Genomic DNA, 6045 nt, shown 5'->3' on the forward strand with positions numbered 1-6045 from the left:
TTTGTTAGTAAGTACTGTGCTGTTCTTCCGTTTTCAAAGAAAGTGGTTGATCACCAGAAAAAATGCGTGTTTTCTTATGATTTAAATAAAGAAAGCATATCTGAAAATATGGGGTATCGTATTACATTTAATGTTATGTTGCATTATCTCAGCCAGAATAGTTAGTGTAAGATTGATGTACCAACGTCTGTTTAATATTTAAATTGTCGTTAACAAAATTGAAATAAATTTGTTTGGTGAAAGTAACAGAACTTTAGTTGTTAATCTGAAACAAATCACATCACATTATATACTTTTTTATCATTGCAGTACATACTAATAAAAAATCATGGATGAAATAACAGTATTAATGTAATGCCTTTCTTGTTCACATTATTAAACAAAGGTGTTTAATTGACGTCTTTTGTCTTTTGCTCATCTAGAACTTTTCCTTCTGAAAAGGCAAGATTGTGTTCATAATATGAGTTCATGGAAATTTCACATCATAAGCACAATAAGAACTACATTTGAAGTGAATCAGGATTTCAGTAGATATTTGAATAGCTCTTTTGCTCTCTTTATTTCCCTAAATAGGTAAGCTTTTGCAACAAAAAAGTTTCCAAGACATTAGCTATAATTATCTTCATTCCACACCTCGTATAACAAAAGTATTATATAGTATCACGTAACCATACTTTTTCTTTAATCAGTCATTTAACGACGCTGTATCAACTGCTTGGTTTTATAGCATGAATGAATGGAAGGAGAAACATTAAAATGTACGAGAAAACGCGTCCTTGCAAGAGAAACAGACAGGGAGGAAGCATCTGTGTGAACTCCAAGCCTCAGTGGAATTGGTGGCAGCAAGATTGTATAATAAAACCTCGATATAATGCTGTTGAAAGGACCGGATGAAAAGCATGTTATAAGAAGGAAATGGGATTTTCTTACACACATGCTTTCAAAATGTACCACTTAATTCTATTACTGAGTGTGTGGTGTTTTGTTTCTATGCTACACTAACGTTTGTTCCTTTTTTCTTTTCTTTCTTTCCGTATCTTAGTTCTATTATTCTTCTTTCTTTTGTTTTATTTTAATCTAATTAATTAATTTCTCTCTCACTCACTCACTAAAGGGCAGTGCTTCTGCTCCCCGTATTTCCAGGTGGTTGAGTCTATCTGCAACCGAGCTTCTTGATTGGCTCTTTTGATTGGGTAACTGTCTTCATGTTCTCGATTCTTCTTAATGTTTTCTTGGTTGGTACTTATCCAGAGATCCAGCACTCTGCTGCAGGTATTGCTTGGATGAGCATCGTATTTAAGACATGATCGACTGTGAGCGAGCGCTCGCCATGCATTGTAGTAAGAAGATCTGGTGCGCATGCTTGTAGTGATATTTTCTTCGGCCATGTTGATTGTATGAGTATGTTTTCTATGCGCAGAGTGACTCTGTTGGGTTTTCTACATGTTATTTTGCACCGTTATGATGTACAGTATTTGTGACCCTCCAGCTGGACTTGTGAGAAAGCTGATTAATTATATTTATTGTTCTATTTTGTGAATCATGACTTTTACCCTGGAGAGGAATATTAGACTATCTGGTTCTGTGTGAGGAAGTTTAGTCTGCTCGAGACTATTGTTAGTTTATTGTTTTTTTTGTTATTTATTGAGGGGAGTGTGACTGTGACTTATTTAACTTAGAGATTTAATTAATATTAATATTTTGTTTTGGGTTAAGTTTCTCTTCTTCTTTCCCTAGCTAGAGATGGAGTCATTTTATGATTACGCATTTAAAATGTTTGGTTGGTTATCTGCCTCTTAGTAAGGAAGACAGAAGAAAGAAGTTTTGTTCTGAGTTTGTTATGCCATTTTATCTTGAGGCCTATTTGTTAATTATTATTAAAGTGGGTTTGAACTAAGTATTGTTCATGCTGGTTATATTTTGTTACCACAAGACAATCAAACAGTTTTCCATCTTTTGTTCCCGGTTTTCCTCAACACACATTTGATTCATGGATGGGTACGGGTACCAGTACCGTCAAAAGTGTAAACACCATAGATCATTTTACATTTAAACAATTAATGGATGCTTACTATTCTTTTAATGATACCATCTAAAGTGACCATCTGTTCCGATTTTTTCAGGAGAGTCCCGAATTTAGATCTCCTAGTCCAGATTTTCTGGAGGCATTTAGAGATGCCAATTTGCCCTGTATTTTGCCAAGATGTTATGATTTATCACCATTTGGATTTTTTTAATTTCGTAGTAATCTTTTTAAGGGATATGAACTGTATAGTTGGCAATATAGTCGGTTAGTTGCCACTACTGGTGTTGGAAGTATCTCATTCTCTTCAAAACTGAATTGAATATAGGTGGTAGCCAATAAAAGGAGTTGCAGTGCTAGTATTCTAATGCGCTGTGATTGAGTTGGGAGATATGTTATAAGCAGTGGCGGTTCCTTGGGGGAGGGAAGGGAGGAACGTCCTCCTCACATTTTTCTACTTTTGAAAGTAAATACCAAATGAAATATATGCCTTGAAATTCGAGGAAGATTCGATAACTTTTAAGTTCACAGCTATAAGAAAACCTCGGTTGATCGAGTTTTAAACGACGTGCACTCATGTGCTGCTAGAAAACTGTGAGAAGGATGCGAGATTGTTTGTGTGGAGGAAAGTCAATCCATTCCTCCTTTACTGCAGTTAACACACACAGACAACAGCACGCTAGCGGCCAGAGAAAGAAGCAGAGTTTTAAAGCAAGTAAATGAACTTATAGGGAGGAGATCCTCCTCTGAATCAGCGCATGGGCGGGAAATAGAAACAGACTGGTCTTGCAGCAAGCTCGCTACCGCTGCCATCTAACGATGCTGCATTCAACCAGGCTATAACACATCTAGGAGGACACACAATAAAAACAGTTTTAACGCAAAGCTATGAAATACACCATATAAACTTTTTTTAAAATTTATAAATCAAATCATTGGACTTTATATAAGCTACTATTCATGGTTTGAAACTTTCGAGGATAACTGAAAGTTGAAGTTGGATTTATATAAAACAAACAGGAAGTAGTTCTAAGTTAGTATCGCAGATCTTTTTGGCCTCTGAAATTCACTTGCATTCATTGTCTACTAGACAGGACAACACCCAAGGTGTCAGTTTTGTACAAATATATCTGAAATTGAAAGCACTGCAAACTACATTATTTTTAACATAAAAAATTAATTGACCACCGGCAGCTTTGAACAATAATGGTAGTATGACTTTACGAGAACTGACATTCTTCAAAAGCATGTGATACTGAACTTGTAAAATGTACATGTGGCAACACAAACCACGTGGGTGGGTGCAGTGTTCTCGCTTTCCCAACAGATTTCTCATTCCCATTTCCGTAAAATGGTTTCAGTTATATGTTAGTAGCTGGTCTCTTCCAACACGTGTGATGCTGTAGTGAGCGTGAAAAATGCTGCGAAGTTGTGAATTTCCTTGTAATTGTTAATTTATGCAATTATTCAACAATGAATGGAAGTGAAAACATATTATATTTTGGACAATTTAGGAAACTCAGTATACAAAAGGGAAGGCCAACCCCAACACTACCTGGTCTTACATGTATGCATGTAGGCTAATTTGTAGCATGTTTCTCTCAAGGTGTCATTTTGCGCTGTTAGCTTCTTTCCTCCCCTTAAGAAATATGCAGGAGCCGCCACTGGTTATAAGCCATATGATTGGCTAAGGCCCGGTTGCAGAAACGCAAATCAAATCAGTCCCTGATCGCCAATCAGTTGATGTCTGATTTATTTGATTGTTCTTTGCGTTGCACAAACGTGAATCTCCAATCAACTTGTCTCAATTTACTAATTGCTGATTTGAGAAAGAAATACATTTGACAACAGCGCTATTTAGCAACCACAGCCAATTTGATGCTCTTTAAAAGTAGGGAAACGAATGCATCAAGTGGGCGGTGACTAGGGAAACAAGTGAATGTTCAAGTGAATGTTTTGCTGTTTTGTTGCTTTTTATAGAAAGGAAACAGGCGGATTCTATTTGTATATAGACTACAATATAGTGAAAAAAAATGAAGCAAACCCAAAAAAAAAAAAAAAAACGTGAGGGGGCTTCTGTTGTGGGATTTGCTAGGAGAGTCGACAAGAAATTGGAATATGCATAACCTCCATAACCCAAAATAATTCCATTTCCCATCTCTCTGTTTACAAATGGAGCTCGTAACCCACTCATTAAAAATACAGTATTGTGTTGTCATGTGTAGAACCCTGCCAACGGGCTACAACATTCCAGAATTGCAGTGATGGTGTAGACTACATATTGCCTGTATATTCACAGAAAATAAACCTTTTCTACTTCGATAAAGTTCGGCATCATTTCAACCAGGTGATTGGACGGGGATGTGAGCAGTCTATACAACCAATATTAGGCTACTCTTGAAAATCCTGACATGGCTGAAAATTCTCTCTGGATTTCAAATCGTTCCCTGTTTGAAGTTTGGGGATTTATGAGACCCTGCCATAACAAAGCAATTTCATACGTAACATTCCTAACTACTCGGCAAATAGTTGATTTGTGGACCCTAACAAGATAACCCAAGACCGCCTGAAAAATTACAACAGCATAAAATCTCAGCATTATTAGAACTTGGTTCATTGGAGAAAGTGGAAGGTTTCGATTTGTCTGTCTGCATATATTTGTTTCAATTTTTGAAAATAACAAAACACACGAATCCTTACTTAACCTAAATCAATTCATGTCTATCACGAAAACGCCTTCTTCTTAATAATATTTTTTTCATTCTAAAATTTCTTCATCAGAAGAATCCATTATGTCGAAAACAATATTGTTACGATGTAACTATTTACTATATACATTACAGTAACTGCATTATGAACAGAACAACATAAATAGCCTACTTGATCGATGATCAGTGACTTAACCAGCAAAAATCTGTTGATCAAATCTGATGGAAGACTGATCTCCGATCAAACACTGATTGTTCTTTCTGCAACAGAAATAGAACTGAAGGTCAATCAAACCCTCCTTGATTGCCAATCATATTTTGATCGGTGTTTCTGCAACCGGGCCTAAGTGACTAAAGTTTTCATTCCATATGGTATAGTAGCGTGATGCTAGGATATTGCATTTGCATACAACTCATACAAGTACTCTCCTCCTCACCAGTCACTGTTCTAAGAAAACATCAACCGCTATAAATAACTATTACACTAACAAAGCAGAGAAGCCTCAAGAAAGCTGAAGATAAAACAACTGAAAAACACGCAATTGACTAAGCTTCAGCTCTCCTTAAAAAGGGCCAACTTAGATCCCCCTCTGAAAAGAATAGAAAACTATATACATACAAACACCACTCATTTCCCAGAAGTAAAGAACAGCCGATCCTTTGTTTGGTGCTGAATGCTATGAACACAGAAAATAAATAATCAAACTCCTGCACAGAGCATGAACAAACGTTAATGAGTCAAATCTGAATCTATGCAGAGAAAAGGGAAGTATATAAAATAGTTAAAGACCAAGAAAACTAATTTCATAGAATAACAAAGAAAAGCTGAAGCTCAAGAGTCTCTAACAGAGCCATTTTTTGCCCTTAGAATGAAAGTTAAATACAGTAGAACTTGGTTATAATGACATCCAAGGGACCTTAAACATCATGTTGTTATAAACGAGTGTCGTAGTAACCGAGATTTACATTATCAATCTAGTGAGGTGGAAAATGAAAAATAAATTTAATTAGACTTATTTTAGATTTATGTATTGACTTTTAAGCCTACAATGACCATAATAAAATACACGTAGGCCTACAATTATAAATACAGTATTCTGTATTAAAACAACTACTTTACTTAGAAGTGAAGTAATCAGTCATTTTACTCCGTTGTCTTCTACTTGCCCAATACAAACTTTCTAGAGCTAAATTACGTTCTATATTCATAATTTCAGTTGCAATTTCACTGCTCCCTTCCCTAGCTTCATAGAACATGTTCATAATTCTAATGACTTCTAAAGCGTCACTCACTTCTTTTAGTGACCATACTGC

The sequence above is a fragment of the Periplaneta americana genome, chromosome 5, assembly GCF_040183065.1.
Source record: "Periplaneta americana isolate PAMFEO1 chromosome 5, P.americana_PAMFEO1_priV1, whole genome shotgun sequence".
In the NCBI taxonomy this organism is placed as follows: domain Eukaryota; kingdom Metazoa; phylum Arthropoda; class Insecta; order Blattodea; family Blattidae; genus Periplaneta; species Periplaneta americana.